The sequence below is a fragment of the Lissotriton helveticus genome, chromosome 6, assembly GCF_964261635.1.
Source record: "Lissotriton helveticus chromosome 6, aLisHel1.1, whole genome shotgun sequence".
Classification (NCBI taxonomy): domain Eukaryota; kingdom Metazoa; phylum Chordata; class Amphibia; order Caudata; family Salamandridae; genus Lissotriton; species Lissotriton helveticus.
Genome location: NC_136067.1, coordinates 591,027,567 through 591,052,384, shown reverse-complemented (window position 1 = coordinate 591,052,384; position 24,818 = coordinate 591,027,567).

Sequence of the window (24,818 nt, the reverse complement as noted above, 5' to 3'; positions counted from 1 at the left end):
TTGGGTACGGGAGCCCACGAAATGTGATTGGGACCTATTGTTCGATATGCTTCTCAGAGAGCAGTTGCTCAGTTGTTGTTCACCAGAGTTGCGCCAACACCTGTTAGGGTGTGGATTGTCTGAACCATGTGAGCTGGCAGAGGAAGCAGACCGCTGGGAAGGGACCAGAGGTTCTGTAGAGTCATTGGTGAGTGACTCCAAAAGTAGTGGGTCAGGGATCTTCCAGCCCAGCGTGGTGGAAGAGGCTCAGTGTAGCCCAGCTAGGTCCCTGGTTAGTGAGAAGGGTGTAGGGGCTGACTGCCTGGCTCAGTGGAGCAGGAGTCAGTGGGTGGCTGAGAGCCCCCAGAGGCCCGAAGCCCTGTCTCAGAACCTGGGTGGTTTCTTGAGGGAACACCAGGTTGGGGACCTAGGCTGTCCTGTTAGTCCACTTGAGGAGGATCTCCTAGTGAGTAGAGGACCTGGAGTGTCTGTAACCAGAGCTCCTGTGGTTCTAGAGTCTGGCAGTACCGCTCCGGTAGGGAGGGTACAGGAGTCCAGAGTGAGGAGTGATTGGGGTAGTTCCCCAGTGGAAGGACCAGTGGGTCAGGGACTACCCAGTTGGGCTAGGTTCCCGTGTAGTGACCATGGTGACACCACTTCTGGTCTGGGGGATCGTCACGCACTGTCAGGTGGACAGAGGGCGGGAGATCTGCGCCAGACAGACAGTCACGCAACCGATGTGTCATTTGTTAGCCTCAGGGGGATTGCGTGTGAATCCCCAGAAGTCCTGGAGTGCCAGGCAATTGTTCCACCGAAGGTTTTAGACCAGAGGTTGGAAGGCCAGGTTCAGGATCAGCCTGACCTGAAGGGTAGGACGACTGTAACCAGTGTCCTGACCGGTTCTTCTTCCAGAGGAACTTCTCCAGGTGGGAGAGGGCAGACCTCTGGAAGGGGGTGCAGAGGGTGGGAGAGCCCACCTCTGACCCCGGTGCAACCTGAGTGGATAAGTCCTGGGCTGGAATGGCGTTCTAGGGGTACCCCTCGCAGAGGGAGGAGGAACCCTAGGAGAAGAGGTAGGGGGAGGAGAGCCTTCCCCGAGACTCCTGGTCCGCCTGAGGTTGTAGGCCCTAGGCTGGAGTACCAGTGGCAGTCTAGTCCTGTCTTGCAGACAGGAAGAGTGGAGAATGGCTCCTATGTGCCAGGGGTTACTACCCCCCGCTCTGCGAATTGGCATGGACCAGTGGCACCTGGGTGGCCCAGGGCCTGGTCCTGGCCGCGGACAACTTGGGAGTACCAGTGGGGTAGCCCAGTTGGTCCAGACAGTGTGTTTAGAAGGAATCCCATGGGTTCACCATGGCGTAGAACAGGAGGGTGTCCCTGCAGTTGTGGGCCCGCGTCCGTGTTCTATCGCCCCAAGCAGGGAAGTCCATCACGGTGGTGATTGGTCTCCCCTGCGTTTTGGCTGGAAGGGGGTTATGTTGGACTTTGGCCCTTAGGGCAGGTTCACCCCTAGACTTTTTGCTGGAAAAGGGTGACCTGGAGATGGTGATTTTGGGATTCTGCGCACTTTCACTGTGTCCCAGGGGAAAGTGCGTGCGCACTCTGAGTGCATGTGCTGAGCTAGGCCTGCCCGCCCATAGGAATGCATGGGGAATGTATGTGTCCCTGGTAGTTCCTGATGCGTGGGGTGTACAGGCTTGAGTCTGGTATGTGTGAACTCGTGAGAGTGAATGCTGCGCAACGGTGTATGCAGCATGTATGTGTCTAGTAGCGAAGCGCCATTTCTAGACATGGCTGTACGTGTGCTGTGAGGGTGCTGGCGTGTGATTGGCTGGAGCTGGCTGGCATGCCAGGCTCCAGGAAGTCTGGATGGGTCTGCCCGGTGGTGAGTGGGAGATTAGCATGAGTGATGTGTGGGAGGAGTGTACCTGTGTCCTGGATGGGCTGGGTTTTCCCCACACAATGCTGGCTCCGCCCCCCTGTGGTGTGTCTAATGACCCAAGCCCTGCCAGTGAATAGAGAGGGTGGTTGAGGTAAACAGAGTACTCAAGAACCAGCTGCGACTGGTTCCGCCCCCACTCTGCACCCTTGAACAAAGGAATGCACTGTATAAAAATGGGGCTGTGTCCCCACTGAAGTTGTTCTCTTCTAGGATCCTGAGGGGCTGTTGCTGCTGTCGCTGGGCCAGAGGACCGCCACTTGGGGTGTCTCCCTGCCTGGAGACCCAGTGTGCTGGCTCTGGGCCCAGCCTTGCCCCCTCCTGCCTTGCTGAAGGACATTTTGTGGACCTTTATCTATTGCTTGCGCTGGTGAGCGCTTTCTGAGGTTCCTAGCGCCTGGGAGCGCTTCGTTTTCCTTCTAGCGCCTAACAGCGCTTTATTCTGGCTGGAGCGCTTGGGAGCGTGTAATTGCCCAGCCGGTGCCCACCCGGCATTTGCTCAGGAGTGCTGAGCCCCTCGAGTGCCCACCTCGAGTTATTGTTTATTTTCCCCGTTGAGCGGCTGCCCACGCCGCATTTTCCTGTGGAGTCACCGCCGCAGCCCGGAGTGTTTTTAAAACGTTGCCGGGCCGCTGCCAAGTGCGACCCGGAAGTGGTTGGCCGGCCGGCCAATCAGTGAGCGGCCCGACGGAAGTCCCGCCCCCGCAGCCGTGACCCGGAAGTCAGGCAGGCCGGGGGCAGGACAAAGAGGCAACCGGAAGCAGACGGGAGGCCACCCCGTGCTCCGGTAAGGGGAGAAGCCGGCGTCTTTCCTTGTTCCCCCCCCCAGGCTCCCAAAGCGAGGGAGAGCCCAGGAGAGAAGGGAGAAGTGTGCCGAGAGAGCCCCGAGGAGCGGGAGCTCTCGTGAAGGAAGACCGCCGCCTCGAGGGACAGCCTGGACTCAGAGGAGTCCAAGCGAAGTGAAGAGGAGAGAGCCCCGAGGAGCGGGAGCTCTCGTGTGTCCCCAGTGCAGAGGAGAGAGCCCCGAGGAGCGGGAGCTCTCGTGTGTCCCCAGTGAAGAGGAGGAGCCCCTCCCTCCGCCACAGGAAGCCGGTGAGTGGGGCCCCGGGGGCATTCCTTCTTTGAGCCCGGAGAGGCTCTGGCCGCATATTTGTTCAGCCCACGAAGGGCTCAGGGGGCAAAAGTGGTAACGAGCCCTGAGAGGCTCGTGAGGGCATTTTGTCTCTTGCCCTGAGAGGCTCTTGGTTGCAGCAGTTGTTTTCAGAGCCCGAGGGGCTCGTGTGGGCACTACTTGAGTCTTGAGTCCAGGAGGGACTCCTACACGCCCGCATTGGTGCCTCCTGCCCAGAGTGGCTCGAGGCACCCCCAGTGTTTCTAGGTCCCCCGTGAGGGACCCCAACAGCCCAGTGAGGCTGCATCTTTTGTTTTGCGAGCCAGAGAGGCAGGGGCCATTTGTTTCGCGAGCCCAGAGAGGCTCAGGAGACAGTCAGTTGGGCAGAGCCTAGAGAGGCTCCCACGTTGGCCCCATCCTCATCTCCAGCTGCCCAGCACTTCGTGGGCAGCTGCCACGTTTAGGCCCTGACATTGGGACACATGGACAGTCACAGGTGGTGACTTGTGAGATTGGCGCAATTGATATTGTTTTTACACCTCTGAATGAATGTCATGCATTGCATCATGTGTTTTCCTCTTACACCCCTACAGGTATTGTAATACATAGGTGGTTGTTTTCTCCCTAGTACAGGTGGTGCTAGTGAGGTCCTGGTTACCAGTGATTACTGGTTGTGCGCTCTATTGTTATATTGTGTGCTATTTTGTGCTAAAGTAATTTTACTTTCTGAAAGTGCTACTTCTGATTCCTGACAGTGGTCCAGGTGGCCCTGTCTTGTAAATATCCCCTTGTAAATTCTGCCCGTGCCTCTGGCACATTGTAAAGTTTGTGTTTCATCTAATGTGTTTTGGTGTAATACAAAGGCTATTTTTATATAACCTTGTGTGGAGTTTCCTTTGTGGTGGGCCTTTGGGTGTTGTTGCTGGGGTGCGTGCGCAAATACTTAGCCTACATCGCCTCCAAGTTTAGCCTTGCTGCTCGCGCCACGTTACCTAGAGGGTGAGTAGGGGTTATCTTGGCGTGTAACTCCCTTGCCCTGACTTGGGTGTGGTGATCTCTGACTGACTTTGGCGAAAGCCCTGGCCAGCCGGGGATCCCATTTCCAACAATGTCCATCTCCCGAACGCATTTTCAGACCATGCAGTACTTTATATGGAGTCAACAATAGGGAGGCAAGAAATGGAGACATCTAGGAGGTGGTACTTTAATAAATTGAACCTTTTAGATATACAATGGTGTACAGACATTGAGGAAGAGATTGAGGAGTTTTTTGTACGGAATAGAGGGTCAGCTCCACCTAATACAATTTGGGACGCATTTAAGGCCACTTTGAGGGGAATAATTACCTCCAAAGAAATACCGAAGCAGAAGGCAAGAAGGGAGGAGAGAAATAAATTACAGACAAATCTTACGCAGGCAACCCAAGAACACTATAGGGTGAGATCCTCAGTCTCTGGACAAAGGGTATCTGAAGCAAAGAGAAAAATGAAGGATTTCTATTATGATTTAGGCAATACAAACAGTAATCGTTATGCCCAGAAGCTTTATGAAGAGAGCGAATACACAGGAAAACTTCTGGTGTGGCAAGCCAAAGAAAATGAAGCCCGAAACAGGATACTGACCCTGCTACCAAAGGCCAGGTAAAGACTACAGCTTCCATTGGTGAGATGTGTTTAAAACATTACGAGGGAGTTTACCAATCCACTGAAGGGGTTGCATCAGAAACTATGGGGAATTTTTAGGGACACTCCAAATACCCAAATTAGACTATGAGGAGAAGAAATTGCTGATCGAGGACTTCACAAAGATAGAACTCGATGAGGTAATTCGTTCTCTTCCCAGTGGTAAGGTTAATGGCGAGGATGGGCTCCCTGTGGAATTCTTTAAAAAATTTGAAGGCACTCAGCGCAAATAATTTTTACTATTAGTAAACTATTTATTACAAGGAGGATTACCTCCGGACTCTTTTCATTCGGCAGTGGTCGTTAGCATTCTAAAAAAAGGAAAGGACAAGGAAAACACGAACTCGTACAGGCCCATAAGACTTTTAAATACAGATTATAAAATCTTTACGAAATTTTTAACAAACCGGCTGAATAAAATAGTAGGGTCTCTTATAGGCCCCGATCAGTGTGGTTTTATAGCAGGAAGGCATCTCCATACGAATACAAAATGTTTATTGGAGACACTGGATTATTTTAAGATAAATAAGGTGAAAGCACAAATTTGGCTTTTAGATGCCGAAAAGGCTTTTGATCTGGTATCAATGGATAGCCTTTTTGCGATTTTGCACAGTTTTGATTTTCCGAATGTTTTTATTTCCCTCCTAAAGCAACTTTATGCGAACTCCAGGTCACAGATTATTATCAATAATATTAATATTGGGACATGTCAGGTAAATAGAGGCACGCGTCAAGGCTGTCCTCTATCGCCAATTTTATTAGCCTTATTTATTAAACCTCTGGCAATTGCAATCAGGGGGATAATGACCGACACAGTTCCCGTAGCCGGAATGACAAATATAAAATTGTATGCCGATGACATTGCCCTATTTTTAAATTACAAGCCCACAAGTCAAGTGAAATTTTTTAAATTTTTCTCTGACTTTCAAAAGCTAGGGGGATATAAGATTAATGTTAATAAAACAGAAATAATCTTAGCTAACTGCACTGTAGACACTTTATTGCCGGCAGATTTACAACACGTGCCCAAAGAGATATCTGGGAATATTTATCTCGGAAAATTTGGAAGATATGTACTTGTTAAATTATATACCTCTGTTAAAAAAAGTTGCCTCTCAATTAGATCGCTGGAATCTACTGCCGTTATCTATAATGGGACGGGCTGCCCTAATTCGTATGTCTATTTTACCTCTTTTTAATTTCCTTTTTAGTGCAGCCCCTTGCGCAATCCAGGTCTCATTTTTTTAAAAAAAGGACGCCATGATTTCCTCCTTTTTATGGGCAAAAAAAATTCCGAGACTTGCACTTAGCACTTTGTACTTCCCAGCCGCACAAGGAGGGTTGTCCCTCCCAAACATTAGAGAATATTATTTTGCTACTTTTGCACATCACAGTTTTAGGTTTCTTTTTTTAGACGATCATGAGGCAGACAATTTCTTTATGAGGAAGATGTTGTTGGAATCCAAAATTATCAATCCCGTAAGAATTACGAAATATCCAAAGAAGGTCCGCTATAAGTCCCTACAGTGGCTATCCAAGCAGAAAACCCAGCTCCTGAAATACTATGGTATTTTTAGAATAAGCAGTTCAACTGATTTAATCAATTTTAGTTTTGGAGAGGGGGGTTGCCTGGATAAAAATATAGCAAGATTATTGGAAGGAAAATGGCTTTGAGAAGATCGAGGACTTCCTTTTAGGCAATAAATGGAAATCCTGGGAGGAAATTACTAGTCAGATCCACCACTCGAACACAATATTGAAATGGTCTTTTTTTATGCTCCAGGCGGAGTTTAGAGAGCTAGATATATGTAATTTATTACATAAAAGCGATATATCGATAGCATTAAATAATCCAACGCAAAAGAAGATCAGCATTTGGATTAAAACACTAAAAGAAGACAATTCAATTGAATTTTATAATAAGGTCAGAGAAAGGTGGAAAAAGAGGGAAGACATTGAAATTAATAAAGTAACGTGGGATAAAATTAAAAAATTCAACAAATCTATCTTCCGTGCTGCTAATTTTAAACGTATGCAATTTTATAGTAAATGGGTAATTCATAGAACTCCCTCGTTCCTCCACAGTATATATCCCCAAGTCGACGATAAGTGTTTTCGTTGTGAAGAGAAGGGCACTTGGAAACACATTGTCTGGGAGGAATTTTGGAAGGAAATAGAAAAATACCTCAGTACCACGACCAAAGCCAATATTTCATTTGACGAATTAACCTCTTTCCTAGGCTGTTCACCGAGCCCCACCCCCCACGATGAGTCCCTGTTTATACCATCACTGATAGCTAAATCACTTATCTTGCAGTGCTGGTAATCAGAGACAGTACCAACTCTACAAGCGTGGAAGGCAAAATTACTAAGGATTCAAGGAAGGGAAAGAAAATACGCACTGAGATCAGGGGCTCTCAGGAAATATGATAAATATTGGAGTGTGTTCGAATGCTAGTCTACCTTTGTTGGATATTGATTTTAACCACTTCCTCTTTTTTAGTCTGCTGGATTGATAAGATAAATGTACTATGCACTTTGCACTTTTTGAGTAGTTTTTAAAGTGTCGAAATTCGAATATGTTTTTATATTTAAATGAAGTCAGTGTAAGTTGATATTGGTTTTTGATTTCTTTTCTGCTTTGTATACATACTCTACCTCGCATTCTATTAATCCTGCTGTGGATGTGCCATGCAGTGTTTATTCTGTGTTTATGAACTCTCAATAAAAATATGATTAAAAAAAAAGAATGCAGTGACATTGATCCTTCAATATCATATCGATACCTTGATTAGACCACCATTGAGGTGGACTTTCGAAAGAAAATTACTAGCTGATAGTAAATTTGTTGACCACCTAAAGAAGTGGGCCCAGAATTTCTTTGATACCAATCATTACAGTACATCTCGCAACATGGTTTGGGACTCATTTAAAGCGGCTTTAAGAGGGGAGGTAATTAGCTTTGCTGCCAGGCTTAGGAAGGAAATCAAGACTCATAATGAGAACCTCCTAACTCAACTAACTGATGCAGAAGAACTACTGGTTAAAGCTATACTCAGGGGGCGGGAGATCATAGAAACTCAGCAGAAAGTTATGGTTATTAAAGCCGAGATAAATCGGCTTCTGGCCCAAAGAGCGGCCCATCAATACCAAACAGATAGGGGCTCACTGTATGGAACCGGCGAGCAGGTGGGTAAATTGCTGGCTCTCAGAATTAAACAGAAGAGCAGTCAAAATGTTATCAAAAATATTCGAGAGGGAACCCAGAACTACTCCGAACCAGAAGAGATCTGGGAAATCTTTCAAAACTACTATCAGGCACTGTATAAAGAGGAGGCCACGACAGATTTCTCTAATACAACATGGGACGATTTCGGGCCAAAACTGACCGAACAGTATAGACTTGGGTTGGATGAGGAGATATCAAGGGAGGAAGTAATTGAGGCAATAAGGGATCTAGCGACAGGGAAAGCCATAGGACCAGACGGCATCCCGCTGGAAGTATATAAGTCTCTACTAGCTATTATAGTGCCCTTACTAGTGGATTTATTTAAGGGGATAATTTATACTATGGATACCCCGAACTCATGGAAGAAAACAAACATCGTGGTCTTTCATAAAAAGGGTGAACCAAAGGACAAACCCGGTGCTTATCGACCAATATCCCTCATAAATTCTGATACAAAGATTTACACCAAGGTTCTAGCTAAAAGATTGGGAGGGATCATCGCCAGTCTGATGTCCCCTTGACAGCATGAGTTTATCCCGAGTCGGGGAACAACGGACCACGTTAGATGGGTAATTACTTTATTTGATGTGCATGCTGCTGAGGGGGATCAGATGGCGATGATCCTCCTCGACGCCGAGAAGGCTTTCAATCGCGTTACCTGGCGGTTTTTATGGGGGATATTGGTGCGAAGGGGCTTTGGTCCTAAAATAATTAGGGCCATCTAAGCTATGTATCGCGAACCCAGGGCCCGGATCCAGATGATGGACGGTAGCTCGGAAGAGATTCTAATATCCAGTGGGACTCGTCAGGGGTGCCCCTGCTCCCCAATACTCTTCGGCTTTATATAGACCCCATGATCCGTAGAATTTTAGGCTGTGAGGCCAGTTGTTTGCAGGGGCTACGAGACGAAAATGTTGGCATATGCCGATGATCTGGCTGTAATAACTCCAAATCCTGAAACAGCAATAACAGCTCTAACGGACATGGCTAGGGATTTTGGTAATTACTCTGGTTACCGTCTGAATGAAAACAAGACTCAAATAGTCTGCACGAGTAATATGGTAAGACAAGATGAGAGGTGGGTCGACTCAGCATTTTATCTTGGGATCAGGATAACCCCGGTAGTCAATTTAATCATTGAAGAGAATTTCAAAGGAGGAAATTTAATTTCCATGAGTGACACATTCGTTAAATGCAATTGTGATTCAAAGCATTAATGTTTCTGCATGTATCAGCTTGAATACATTCGTAGTGCATGTAATATTTGCAGTGCTCACAGTGTGATAGGAAGAAAAAGGAGGGTATTTGGGTAATGGGGGTGAATTGGTGTGTGAGGGACAGGGTAAAGGTATAGTGACATAGGCACTATACCAGAGATGCCGCGTCCTGCGATTCTGAAACCGGCACAACTCGAGCCGTGATCTGGACGGTCTAATTGACTCAAAAGCAGGATAATCTGAAATACACGCTATAATTGGTCCAAATCGATCCACTTCTCTCGACCTGTACTACCTGCCCGCCTAAGTATCTGTCTTGCATGAAAGGCAATTGTTTATAATTCCAAGACAAACATGATTTATATATTTGTCCTGAAGATGATGCCAATTATCTTGTTTTTCGGCATCGAAACGTCATCGACACAATAGGATCATATGTACTGAATATGCTTGTGAATACTATGTACAATGGTCACTCAAACTACAATCAAGTCTGTTCACTGATTATAAGTATACAGACCGATTTGCTTGTTCTTGCCAATACTTGTTGTTTTGTCTTGTTCACTGTGGGTCACGGGCTGTGCCCCCTTGACATTACTTTCTGATTGCGTGCATCGCCAAATTCCTGTCCAGCTGAACAAAGGACATAAATACTATTCAAGTTTAAGTTCAAGTTTAACATTTGTATAGCGCACTACTCACCCAGAGGGTCTCGAGGCGCTTGAGGGAGGGGGGTATTTTATTTATCGAATATCCAAGTTTTTAGTTGTTTTCTGAAGGAGAGGTGGTTCTGTGTGAGGCGGAGGTGGGAGGGGAGAGAATTCCAGGTTTTGGCCGCTAAGTAGGAGAAGGATCTTCCCCCCATGGTGGATCTATGGATGCGTGGAATTGCGGCGAGGGCTTGATTGGACGATCGTAGTTGTTGGGTGGGGGTGTAAAAGGACAGGCGCGTGTTGAGGCATTCGGGTCCAAGGTCGTAGAGGGCTTTGTGTGCGTGGGTGAGGAGACGGAACGTTATTCTCTTATTGACGGGGAGCCAGTGGAGGTCTTTCAGGTGACCGGAAATGTGAGCTTGGCGGGGATGTCTAGTATGAGTCTGGCTGAGGCGTTTTGGATGCGTTGGAGTTTTTTCTGTAGTTTGGCTGTGGTTCCGGCGTAAAGGGTGTTTCCGTAGTCCAGTCGGCTTGTGACCAGAGCGTGGGTGACCGTCTTTCTTGTTTCGGTGGGGATCCAACGGAAGATTTTTTTGAGCATACGTAGAATGTTGAAGCATGATGATGAGACGGCGTTGACTTGTTTGGTCATCGAGAGGGAGGAGTCCAGGATGAAGCCCAGGTTACGTGCGTGGTCCGTAGGTATGGGTGCGTTTCCCAGGGCCGGTGGCCACCATGAGTCGTCCCAGGCGGAGGGGGATGAACCTAAGATGAGGACTTCCGTTTTGTCCGAGTTCAGTTTTAAACGGCTGTTCTTCATCCACTCGGCTACTTCTTTCATCCCTTCGTGTAGGTTGGTTTTGGCGGTGTTTGGGTCTTTGGTGAGGGAGAGGATCAGCTGGGTGTCGTCTGCGTAGGAGATGATGTTGAGGTTGTGTTTGCGCGCGATGGATGCGAGGGGACTCATGTATACGTTGAAGAGGGTGGGACTGAGTGATGATCCTTGTGGTACGCCGCAGATGACTTCGGTGGCCTCTGATCTAAAAGGGGGGAGGCGGACTCTCTGGGTTCTTCCGGCGAGGAACGAGATGATCCAGTCCAATGCTTTTCCTTGTATTCCGATGTTGCTGAGGCGTTGTATAAGGGTGCTATGACAGACTGTATCGAAGGCTGCGGAGAGGTCAAGTAGGATGAGGGCAGCTGTTTCTCCGTTGTCCAGTAGTGTTCGAATGTCGTCTGTTGCTGCGATGAGGGCGGTCTCGGTGCTGTGTTTGGCTCTGAAGCCGGACTGTGAAGGGTCGAGGGATTTGTTGGATTCGAGGAAGGCGGCGAGCTGACTGTTGACGGCTTTCTCAATGACTTTGGCAGGGAATGGGAGGAGCGAGATGGGGCGGTAGTTCTTAAGTTCAGTGGGGTCTGCTATGGGTTTCTTCAGAAGGGCGCTGAGTTCGGCATGTTTCCAGCTATCCGGGAAGGTAGCGGAGTTGAGGGAGCAGTTGATGACGTCTCAGAGATGGGGTGCGATAATGGAGTCTGCTTTGTTGAAAATGTGGTGGGGACATGGGTCGGTTGGCGATCCTGAGTGGGTGGAGTTCATCAGGCGGATGGTGTCTTCAGTGGTGATTGGGTTCCAGGCGCAAAGGTTGTTGGAGGGGGGTTTTGGTTCGGAGATGGGTGGGGTGGACTGGTCTCCGGACTGGTTTTCAAAGCTGTTATGTATGTCAGCGATTTTGTTGTGGAAGAATGAGGCTAGGGAGTCGCAGAGGTCTTGGGAGGGAGTGATGTCGTTGGTGACGGCGGTGGGGTTGGTGAATTCTTTGACGATGTTGAATAGTTCCTTGCTGTTGTGGGCGTTGTTGTCGAGTCGATCCTTGAATGCTGATTTCTTGGTGGATCGGATCAGCTGGTGGTGTTTGCGGATGGCGTTCTTGAAGGTGGCCAGGTTGTCAGTGGTTGGGTTTTTTCTCCAGGCTTTCTCGAGGGTGCGACAGAACTTCTTGGATTTCTTAAGGTCATCGTTGAACCAGGGGGCTTTTTTGCTACCTTGCTTGATTTGATGTTTTTTCAAGGGTGCTAGTTCGTCAGCAATGTGGGTGATCCATTGTGTGAGGTTGGTGGCTGCAAGGTTTGGGTCCGATGATATTGCAGGAGGGTTTTGGTGAAGCGATGTGAAGAGTTGGTCGGTGGTAATTTTGTTCCAGTTTCTGTGGGGAATTAGTTGTGGGTGGTTGTGGGTCGTAGTCTTATTGTAGTTGAAGTGAACGCAGCTGTGGTCTGTCCAATGGAGAGCTGTGGTATGATTGAAGGAGATGTGCTTGCTGGAGGTGAAGATTGGGTCGAGCGTGTGCCCGGCATAGTGGGTGGGGGTGTTAACAAGTTGTTTGAGTCCGAGATTGGCGAGGTTGTCAAGAAGGGTGGTGGTGTTGCTGTCGTTGTTCTTTTCCAGGTGGAAGTTGAGGTCTCCCAGTAGAATGTATTCTTCGGAGGGGAGGGTGTGTGGGCTGATGAAGTCAGTGATGTCTTCGCTGAATTGTGTGCGGGGTCCTGGTGGCCTGTAGATGAGGGTGCCTCTGAGTGTGGTCTTGGGGTCGGTGTGGATCTGGAAGTGAAGGTGTCCGGCGGCTGCGAGGTTATCGTCAGAGCTGATCGTGATGCGGATGGTGTTCTTATGGACGATGCCGATGCCTCCTCCTGTATGGTTGATGCGGTCCTTTCGGATGATCTTGTAGCCGTCCGGGATGGCTATGGCGATGTCGGGTGCTGATGAGGTGTTCATCCAGGTTTCTGAAAGAAAGGTGACGTCCGGCGATGTGGTGTCGAGTAGGTTCCAGAGGTCAATGGCATGTCTGTGGACCGAGCGGGTGTTGAGCAGGATGCACTTCAGGTGGTTAGTGTCGGAGCTTTGTTTGGAGTTTGTGGATTTGGTGTGGGTCTTGATGCAGTCGAACTTGCAGGAGTGGCAGGTGAAGGGTCCATGGGTGTGTCCTGGGGCGGCTTGGTGGCAGTTTGTTGGTCGGCCGGGGTTAAGGGCTGAGAGGGTTGCGGCGTCGTACGTTATGCGGGTGGAGTGGGTTTTGCGGGGGCCAGGAGGTTTGGCGTTGGGCGCGGTCCAGGCACGGACGGGCGTAGACAGGCTTACCTCTGGCGCACCTTCGGCGCGCATGGGGCGCGTCCGCTGCGCGTGAACGCTGCGCGAAAGTGCATCTGTCATAAGTGGATAGTGAAGGGAGGCGGAGCGAGGGAGGAGCAGCTGGGAGGCGGGAGCGGCGTGGAGAGGCTGGCTACGAGGCACAACAACAAACAACTAAAATGGCAGCAGGCCAGAGGCTAAACAGGACGAGATTGGGGCAGAACTCAGCAAAAACGCTATGAATGGGCAGTGGCACCGGCACAATAATCAGAGCAGGCAAAACGAGCAATACACAGTGGGGCAAAAATTATCAAACAACGGTCAGGCAGTATAGCGCTACGATAACAGCAGATCGGTAATATACACTTTAAACAAACAGTGCCAACAAATGCGCAATAGTTGGAAATTAGCAGTCTGGCAGTAAGCGCTACGATACCAAGTGGAAAATCAGGCAGCAGCGTGGGGAGCGACCGCTTCTGAGGGGCTCAGGACGGTCACAGCGCAATAGGTGGAGGGTAGCGACTAATCTTTCTGTGGGAGGGAGGAGCAGCTGCGAGGCGGGAGCGGGGTGGAGAGGCTGGCTATGAGGCACAACAACAAACAACTAAAATGGCAGCAGGCCAGAGGCTAAACAGGACGAGATTGGGGCACAACTCAGCAAAAACGCTATGAATGGGCAGTGGCACTGGCACAATAATCAGAGCAGGCAAAACGAGCAATACACAGTGGGGCAAAAATTCTCAAACAACGGTCAGGCAGTATAGCACTACGATAACAGCAGATCAATAATATACACTTTAAACAAACAGTGCCAACAAATGCGCAATAGTTGGAGATTAGCAGTCTGGCAGTAAGCGCTACGATACCAAGTGGAAAATGAGGGAGCAGCGTGGGGAGCGACCGCTTCTGAGGGGCTCAGGACGGCCAGTATGTGTCTATTCTTACCCTGATCACCCAAACTACTAGGGTCCATTTTTGTAATAAGCTGAACGCCCAAGGTCCCTAGTGTACTACCTTCGGGTTCCCTTGTTTCCTATAACTCTATCTAATAGCACTGACAGATAAATATAGCATACATACAGGAAACACACATGAATGCTGCAGAATTGCAGAAATTTGCCAGGAGATGGAGTGCTCAAGTAGCTGGAATGACATACTCAGCATATGTCAAGGGGGTGCTCGAATATTTTGCCTGGGACTCCTTTTACAATGCATACTAAATGTGTTGACCTGGAGCGCAGATATGTGCTGGTGGAAGGTCTGTTAAATGGGAGCCTGCTGGCCCTATTGGCACTGTATGTACTAAATAGGAATCAGCCTGGCCTTTTGGGCACACTCACTCCTTCCCTGTTCTCTGACCTACAGTCACCTTACATATGGGGGGTACATTTAAACTGTGTCCACAACAGTGATCTGGAAAGATCTACTCCTAACTGCCTGGGACCCAAAGTGTTAGAGCAATAGCTACTCTCAGAAGTGGGTGCTGTCGGACCCCCCTTCAGAGAACACAGGGCAAGCAGAAGCTACTGACCATCACCGTAGTAGTTGAGGCCTTTTACTCCTGATTATCTGCGGCCTGACTTAAAATGAGCTATGAGCAACTGGGCCAAGTACCCCTTAAGCACGGGGGCATGGCCTGACGCCAATGAAGTAAGCAGTCCTTCCCTGGAACTCCCAACAAGGCCCTTCCATCATGCAACCTATGAGTGTTCTGACTCCAGTCCTCCCCATCAGATACCCAGAGAGGACTAGGGTCGCCGGAGAGCCTATCCTGAGACAGAGGGACTCTGAAAATGGCTACCGATGGAGTTCTAACCTGCAATGATCAAAGCTAGCAAGAAACTCCAAAATGGCACCAGCCACACTGCTCCTGGGGAGGAGACCCCGCCAGGTGACTTCAGTAGATAAGCACCACTACAGAAGTGATTTGGAGGCCTTGCGATGAGCTGTTGGCCCGTTGCTCTTCGACTGCCGCCCCAAGTGTGTGGATGATAGGCAGTGGCACTGGCTACAGAGGGAGGCCAGGGCCATCTGTGGCCCTCAGCCTCACAACAGACCTCAGTTATCTCCTGAGTGGAGGAGCAGAAGATGTTCCGCAGCGATGACTGTGCTCCATGAGTTGCAGCCCTCGTAGCACTTACAGCGGGTTGATGGATTGTTGGGGCTGCTGGGACCACTGACCCACTATACCCTCCTAAAGGTGTGGGAGACTAGCTGGCTGAAGGTGAGGAGGACTTGAGCCTGCAAGGGGTACAGTGAGCAACTGGACACTTCAAGCAGCACTGCGGTGGGGGGCTGAGAGCACAACTGAGAAAGGCCTCCTTGCCGCTTAGAATGACCCCCTGCTCCATCGGAGCCCACCACAAAGTTGCGGGGGGAGCACAAGTGCCCCCCGTCATGGACTACTGCAAAAGGTTTAGTTTTGGCCTGATCAGTCACTAGGGCTGCCACCAAACCTCCCATTGCACATCTAATACGCCAAGGGAGTCCATCACCTGAGATCCCACAATCGCGGGTCCTGTAGCTGCCCAGCTCCTTCTGTCAGCGCTGACCTCGGTGACTGCCAACACTGCTAAGTGCCAACAGTGAATGGACCCACCTCCCACAATGGGCCCCCACTCACACTGGGAAGAGACAGCACCCGGAGCTGACACAAGCAAGAGCACGGAGGACACTCACAGGAATAGTGACACTGTGACACAGGAGGAACTGGCCTCCAATCCCACGACAAGTTCTTCTCCATACTAAAAGCCATTAAAGATACCTGAGGGGCGCTGGAACATAAGTTGGACACAGTAGCGGCAGACATCAACCTACTTAGGGATGACCATCGCAAACTTACTGATTGAATCTTGCAAAATGAAGTGTAAAAAACTTGGCCCCCTCGACCAAGGAACTGAAAACACAGATGGCCAATGTAACAGAACGACCGGTTGGAGATGTGGTGGGAAGAGGCCCTAGAAATAATATATGAATGCTGGGCCTATCAGAAAGGGCAGAGAGCAGCGTTATGGTGGCCTACATGGGGGACTGGAACAAGAGTACAGTGGCCCCCAGGGCCTCTGCTCTTTCTTCACCCTGGAGCGTGCCTGTTGGACCTGGCCATTTTTGTAGGCATAGCCCCAAACATTTTGCCTTCTTCCTCCTATTTTTCCTGACCTTTTTTTGTCGGCTTTAGGAACCTGGGCACTTTACCACTGCTAACCAGTGCTAAAGTACATATACTCTCTGTCTAAATTGTTTTTGGAATTTGTTTATCCAGGATGGGCAAATTTGATTTACTCAAGACCCTAGTAAAGTGCGCAATGTATGCTCAGGGCCTGTAAATCAAATGCTACTAGTGGGCCTCCGTAACCAAAACTAGGTCTGGGCTCACAGGCAATAAGGACAAGCCTCACCTACTAGAACAACCAAAACGAGCACCAATATTGCCGACTTATTGAGGGTAGCCTATTTTTACCTGACGACTGCCTGATTCAAACAGAAAGTCACTGGACCAATTTTTTAGTCCTGAATGAATCAATTATTTTATTCACAATTATTTAAATCACATCACATTTGGGAGAAATTCACAAATTATAGAACATTGCATACTTCACTCAACACTCACTCACATCCATAAGTTAGACATATTCTTCAGTCATTCAATCATGCATTCACACCGCAGGAAAAACAAAAACTAAATATACATCAGTTATTACAACACATTATTTACAAACATCATTTCAAAAACAACAGCATTGGGGAAACTTTTTCAATTTTAAACTGTTTTTTGATTTGACAACAGAACTCCTAACGCTGTGTACAATAGTGTCTACGCATTTCGAAATTCCTAGGTGTAAAGGGAAATCTCATCAGGACCACGTAGCTGTAAATGAAAAGACAAGCATGTGTCAGTCTAGTAGAGGACCAACCCTATGTCACTGACCAATATAAACGACAACTAGTTCCTACCTCCATATGGTGCTCACAATTCTAAGGGTGTAGGCTCTGCAACAAACAAACAAACCAACTAGGTGTCAAAACCAACCAAAGACATATTCACTGCTGTCCAACGAGCAAAAGACCGTTAGTTAAGACTAAAGTACTCACATTCGCCGCTTTCAACCAGAATTCGTCTCTCAAGAATTGAATTCTGTGTGAAGAAAAGCATGTGTAAGTGTGACGTTCAAGGGCAAAGAATATTCGTGAAGAACGGAACGAGAGTGCAGCCTTACTTTAAATGGCGTATTTTCCTCCAACCCTTAATGAGGGGGGTGTGTTTTAGCGGGGGTTTCGGGTACCTGTGGGGGACAAAGAAAACGCTATGAGCGGTCTCTTCAGCATTCAACTTGTGGGATGCCGAGCGAGTAGGTGGGGATTTATCAACTTACCCGCAAGGCTCACTGAAAGGCGTCCTACTCGCGCTGCAAACGTCCGGCTCCGTGTGCCATTATCAGAGACTGGCGGTTGCTGCGTGGCGAAGTGGTTATCTACGTTACGCGTCTCTGTGCTTCCTGGTCGCGGGGTTATGGGAATTGGAGTTTGTGACGAATGTCCTTCGCTTGTATTAGCTCTGTGTTGGCCAGGCTAAAGATTTCTGGGACTTGATGTTTGAAAAATAGCACGGACCTGGGGCGAATCAAGGGTCTGAAATGCAGAAAGCCCTTAGATCCATGAAGACCCGGGGGTCCTTGTTTCTGACTTCTCTACATGGATATAATGGCTCACAAACCATGGAACGGAGAACCTACAGTCTATATAGTTCAGACAATTCGTTCAAGCCGTCCATGGCTGTATTGAACTTGATAATGAGCATCCCTTCGCTCCGAGATAATTTTTCATCAATGTCCCCTCCTCTTGGATCTTTCTCAATTTTGGCAATTACGGTCCATTTCAAATCACTCAAGTTGTGGTTGTTGTTCCTCCAGTGGGTGACCAGAGGTGCTGAGATGACATTATTTTTTATTCGAGACTTATGTTGCGTAATAGAATTGTGAGCACCATATGGAGGTAGGAACTAGTTGTCGTTTATATTGGTTAGTGACATAGGGTTGGTCCTCTACTAGACTGACACATGCTTGTCTTTTCATTTACAGCTACGTGGTCCTGATGAGATTTCCCTTTACACCTAGGGATTTCGAAACGCGTAGACCCTATTGTACACAGTATTAGGAGCTCTGTTGTGAAATCAAAAAACAGTTTAAAATTGAAAAAGTTTCCCAATGCTGTTGTTTTTGAAATGATGTTTGTAAATGTGTTGTAATAACTGATGTATATTTAGTTTTTGTTTTTCCTGCGGCGTGAATGCATTATTGAATGACTGAAGAATATGTCTAGCTTATGGATGTGAGTGAGTGTTGAGTGAAGTAAGCAATGTTCTATAATTTGTGAATTTCTCCCAAATGTGATGTGATTTAAATAATTGTGAATAAAATAATTGATTCGTTCAGGACTAAAAAATTGGTCCAGTGACTTTCTGTTTAAATCAGGCAGTCGTCAGGTAAAAATAGGCTACCCTCAATAAGTCGGCAATATTGGTGCTCGTTTTGGTTGTTCTAGTGGGCCTCCAGCACTGATTCTGCCACCCACATTAGTAGCCCTGCAAACACATCTCAGACCTGCTATTGCAGTGAGTGCAGTTTTCATCTGCCATTTCGACCTGGCAAGTTCGCCCACTTGCCAGGCTCAAACCTGGCACGCCTGTAATTATATACGAACACAACCATAAATAATAAACAGAGGCTTCTCAAGGCAGGCCCATTAGAGTTCCACATGACAGCTTTTCAAGTCCTTCCTCCTCGTATATGGTCTGTTGTTTTGCCCCAGTTAAATCAGGTCACATCCAAAAGTGGCAAAAGCTAAAATGTTCCCACTGGGCAGAATCACTATTGGACACCGCTCCCTCCAGGCAATCTCCTTCTCCTCAGAAGGTCCTCTGGCCTTGGGTAAGGCAGAAGCTGATGCTCCAGGTAAATGTTTTTGATTCTCCTGGATGATGGCCCGGTACCCAGCATTTGAGATTGGCAGACCCTTGTCACTCAGTGCTGATCACAACAGGCAGAACTCGTGCTGAGCTTCTCCATACTGATATCCAGCTTCAGCTTGAAAAGAGGGAATTTCAAGCTCCTTACTTTTATAATCTATTTCCAGATACAAATGTGATATATCAATCAATCAATCAATCAATCATGAAGTCTTGCATAGCGCTGCTTACCTCCAGGCACTGGTGGGCTGTGCAAGCCTCAGTTGAAGAGCCAGGTCTTGAGATGCTTACTGAAGTCCTACAGAGATGGGGAAGTGTGGAGGTGGAGGCCATTCTAGAACCTGGCGGCAAGGTAGGAGAAAAAACAGCCTCCACAGCAGCTGCGTGGGATGTGGGATGTGGGCCAAGGTAAGGGTGGAGGTTCTGAGATTACTAGTTGGTTGGTGGAAGGTTAGGCAGTTGTTGATGTAGGCAAGTCTGGACTTGTGGAGGGCTTTATAGGCATGTGCGAGGAGCTTGAAGAGGCATATTTCTCTCTGGGCAACCAGTAGAGCTCTCAGAAGTGAGGGATAACTCTGGTTCTTCAGGGGAGGTTGAGGATGAGTCATGTTCTGGATGGACTGCAGGTGGACCAGGAGTTGTTTGGTGGTTCAGGCGTAGAGTGAGTTACCGTAGTCAAGTCAGCTGGCGATCAGGGCCTGGGTAACTGTATTCCACGGAGCCGTGGGAAGGCCAGATTAAGGAGAGGCTGTGTCCTTGGAGTTTGTGTGAATTTAGGCACCCTTCCCACCCTTTAAAAGGCTCATGGGGTAATTACTCCAGAGAGAACAAGTCTACATTAAGTAGTAAACCTATTGGGGTATTCTATGCTTTGCGTGTTTATTTGGCATGCTCATCACATAGTATTACCTACATGTACATGCACTATTCTTTGATACTTTTTTCTATAGTTATAACTGACATTTTCTCATTACTAAATTGTGAGTATAGAAGGGATCTTTATGGTCCTGATGAAGAAGCCAAGGGAGGGCTTTGAAACGTGTTGACGACATTGGAGTAACTGCTTATTATAGCACATTACCTCCAAACCATTCCCCACTTTTAATAGTGCCAGCTTCTAGGAATATTAAAGTGTTGTAGTCCATAGAGCCAGGTATTTTTTAATATAGCATTACACACTCCTGAACCTTCTACACACTTTCCTACACCACACAGTTTTTCAAGAACAGTGCTCCTGCGTAGTCATAGGTCTTAGAACGCCCTGTCCTGCAGCAGGGTGGGTAGACCCCCATGATGAAGCATGACACCAAGGGCCCTTTTGGGGTGTGAGGGGTATTTTAACAAAACGGTATGTTTTCCACCACTGTAGGAAACAATCGTAGTCTGGGAGGACACAGTTATATATCAACTTGAGGGTGGATCTTTTAGTTTTATTATACAATAACTGTATTCCTGCACAGAACCCATCAGAAGATCTTGCGGAGCATGCGGAGGGTGAGGAATCAGGTGGATGAGATGGTGGTGAGCTGCTGTTTCATGGTCAGGTGGATGTCGTGGATGATTCTGAGGTTTCGTGCGTGACTGGTGGGAGAATGTGAGGGGCAGAGTGTGGCGGGCCACCATGTGTTGTCCCATGGGGAGGGCTTGTTTCCAAAGAGGATGACCTCTGTCTTATCCGAGTTGAGTATGAGGCAGTTGGTCCTCATCCAGGTGGCATTGTCGGTTACCGTGTGTTGGAAGTTTGCTTTCGCGGAGTCTCTGTCGTCTGTGAGGGATAAGATGAGCTGGATGTCATAGGCGTAAGAGATGATGTTGAGTCCGTGGGTGCGGGTGATGCCCGCCAGAGGTGTCATATAGGTGTTGAAAAGGGTGGGGGTGAGGGAGGATTCCTGGGGGACACAACATAAGATATGTTTGGGTACAGGGGAGAAGGGTGGTAAATATATCCTCTGGGTTCATCTGGAGAGGAAGGAGGAGATCCAGTTAAGTGCATTGCCCTGGATGGTGTGGTGGGAGACAGTGTTGAAAACTGCTGATAGGTCGAGGAGGATAAGAGCTGCTGCCCCGCCTTGGCCGTAAAAGCGCATGACAGTTGCTGCATTCAAGCTGGTCTTGGTGCTTTGGTTAATTCCGAAGCCAGATCGGGAAGGGTTGAGGAGCTTGTTGGTTTCGAAGTAGTCAGTGATCTGGTAGTTGATGGCTTTTTCCAAGACTTTGGCAGGGAATGGGAAGGAGCTAGAATGGATGGTAGTTTTTGAGTTAGTTGGGGTTGGCAGAGGGTTTTTTCAGGAGGGGCTTGACCTATGCGTGCTTCCACAAGTTGGGTACGGTGGCTGTGGTGATGGAGGTGTTGAAGAGTTCTGTGAGGCGGCGTGCAATGACTTCTCTTCCTAGTTTGTAGATGTGGTGCGGGCAGGGGTCTATGGGAGATCCGGAGTGTATGGAGTAAATGATAGAGATGGTGGCTTCCTTGGAGAGCTGATTCTAGTCGGTGGTTCAGTGGTGGTGGGGGGGCAGGCTAAGATACTGAGTTGATTGAGGTGGTTGAGGCCAGTGGATTGGGGGTCGAAGTTGCCGTAGATGTTGGTGATTTTGCAGTGAAAGTAGTCTTCCAGGTTGTTGCAGAGGGCATGAGAGGTGCAGATCGTGTTCTCAGTGCTGGAGGGGCAGGAAAATTCTTTGATGATGCTGAATAATTCCTAGGTGCAGTTGGCGCTAGCCTTGATGCGGGTGTTGAGGGCTTCTTTCTTGGTCTCTCTGAGATGGTGGTAGTAGTTGCGGAGGGTAGATCTGTAGAAATCGAGATTGGTATGTGTCTTGATGGATTGCTAGTGTCCCTCTAATTTACTGCAGTGTCGCTTGAGGGTCAGTAGCTCTGGGGTTAACAAGCTGGCCTGTTGGTGGGTCTGTTATTGTTGGTGTTCTTCAGGGTGGCAATGGTGTTAGTGGCTAAGGAGATCCAGATGGAGAAGTTCTGGACGTTGTGTTTGAGGGAGTTCGAAGGGGCGGGTCTTATTTCTTTTAGGGCCGTGGTCCAAAGAGTTTGTGTGGCCTTGCCCCAGTTGATGCAAGGATGGGTTGGGAGTCTCATTGGGGGGATGTCATTGACCGTCGATAGTGAAGTGGATGATGATGTGGTCTGTCCAGGTCAATTCGGAGGTGTGGGTGGATTCAGCTCTGTTGAAGGTGGTGAAGATGGGATCCAGTGTGTGTTTGGCTCTGTGCATGGGGGTGGTGACCAGCTGACAGAGACAGATGATGCTCATGTTTTCGAGAAGCGTGGTTTCGGATTTGGAGTAATCGGGGTCTTCTAGTTGGAAGTTCAGGCAGCACAGGAAGATGTAGTGGCCAAAGTCGATGGCCAGGGAGGCTATGAAGTCCAAGATGGAGTGGCAGAAACAGGGGCATAGGCCAGGAGGTCTATAGACGAGGGTTCCTCTGATGGTAGTGTGGTGTGTCAAGCTTTATCTGGAAGTTGAGGTGTACCGTTAATGGTGCTGTGTAGGTATCGGAGCGATACCAAAGGGGATGATGGACGGAGCGTTTCAGCAAATCAAACACTCACTCCCGGTCAACTGAGCTGGGTTTAATCCATCCCCATTCTTTAGCTCACTCCACCACCCCAGTTCAGACATGGCCATATGCAAATCAGTATGACCCTGTGCCTCATGGGAACAGTCCAGCCCGAACTGCCAAGCCATGTCTTCCCTGGACCGGAAATAAGCATCCTGGGACCGGTTTCAGATTCATAATCCTCATCAGCCAAGCTGAGTCAAGGGAGTCCTTGTCGATGGTGGTGATGTCCCTGCGTAGTTTAACTGGGTGGTTGTGGTGGATCATCTTGTATCTGGGGGAGTTGCGGTGACGATGTCAGGTGGGGGTAAGCCAGGTTTTGGTTATGAACATGAGGTTGGGGTGACGGTGGTTATGGCATCCCAGATTTCTGTGGCGTGCTTGTAGTGTGATCAAGCACTGAGTGCAGTGAAGCTGAGGCTTGTGGCTGGGTGTCTGCTGAGTGGTGGTTGTTGGGGTACTCACGACACAGGAGAAGCGGCAGTGGCAGCAGGTGAAGGGTTCTCCCATGGAGCGTGGTGAGGCGATGTGGCAGTTGGTGTTGGGGGATTTGTGTTCGAGGTTGTGGATCTCTTTGGAGGATTGCCAGAGGTGGGCTGTTGGTCCAGGGGTCCTGTCACTGGGCACGGTTCAGGCACTGACGGGCTTGCCTTTGGTGCGCCTTCGATCTAAGTTTTTTAAGTGTTCACTCCTCTCCTGTGCTCTTCCTCCAGAGAGAAGCCTATTTCAGCAGGTGAGTCTCAAATCTTGATAGTCCCAAACGGAGGACATGGGAATTATAGAGGGCCATACCTGCTTGTCCGCCTCAACAATATGCTTTTGATTGCCTTATCAGCCCCATCTCCTTCCTGAGATGTGTCCAAGTCCTCTTTGACCAGCGACCTCTTTCAGAATCAAAAAGAGCTCCTTTAAAAGTATACTGATGATCATGGCTCTTTCATCCTCCAGTGTTTGTCCCACCCAGCTTCCAGGAAAACTGCAATCCATATTTCTGTCAAAGGGGAATCCTATTCCTCTTAATTTTCCTCCAGCCAGACTTGGGATTCCCAATATGGATTCACAGGCCTCATGCACTGTACCACTCCCTTCACTTGTGCATGCATAGTGATGCCAGCAAACGTGTGTACAGGTTTTGATGTACTGCTGCAACGGGCACACATACATAACAGTGCACCATGTAAAAACGGATCACTGAAATAATATCGACTGTCAAAATATCGACTACCCAAAATATCGAGGAAAAAATATCTACAGACAAAATATCGAGTTTGTATGTACAAACAGGTAAGTAAAAAATTATCGAGTACAAAATATCGTTTACAAAAATATAGGTTTAAAAAATATCAACTTTATTAAAAATAGTGTTAAATTAAATTAAAATTTAAAATTAATTACTTAAATATACTTAAATTAAATTGTAATAATTAAATATTTAATTAAAGTTATAAAAAAAATTTACAATCATATTTGTTAAAACATATATATATATATTAACATAATATAATTAAATAATATCCAATATTATTAACGTACAATACCAAAATGTAAAAAATACTATTCCCACTCCAGTGGGTGCAACAGTAGGGAAAGCGTTGGATAGCGTAGGGGTAAAAATTACTATTCCCACTCCAGTGGGTGCAACAGTAGGGAAAACGTTGGATAGCGTAGGGGTTAAAATTACTATTCCCACTCCAAATAGTGCAACAGTAGGGAAAGCGTTGGATAGCGTAGGGGTTTAAATTACTCTTCCCACTCCAAAGAGTGCAACAGTAGGGAAAGCGTTGGATAGCGTAGGGGTTTAAATTACTATTCCCACTCCAAAGAGTGCAACAGTAGGGAAAGCGTTGGATGGCATAGGGGTAAAAATAACTATTCCCACTCCAGTGGGTGCAACAGTAGGGAAAGCGTTGGATAGCGTAGGGGTAAAAATTACTATTCCCACTCCAGTGGGTGCAACAGTAGGGAAAGCGTTGGATAGCGTAGGGGTTAAAATTACTATTCCCACTCCAGTGAGTGCAACAGTAGGGAAAGCGTTGGATAGCGTAGGGGTTTAAATTACTATTCCCACTCCAAAGAGTGCAACAGTAGGGAAAGCGTTGGATGGCGTAGGGGTAAAAATAACTATTCCCACTCCAGTGGGTGCGACAGTAGGGAAAGCGTTGGATAGCGTAGGGGTAAAAATTACTATTCCCACTCCAGTGGGTGCAACAGTAGGGAAAGCGTTGGATAGCGTAGGGGTTAAAATTACTATTCCCACTCCAGTGAGTGCAACAGTAGGGAAAGCGTTGGATAGCGTAGGGGTTAAAATTACTATTCCCACTCCAGTGGGTGCAACAGTAG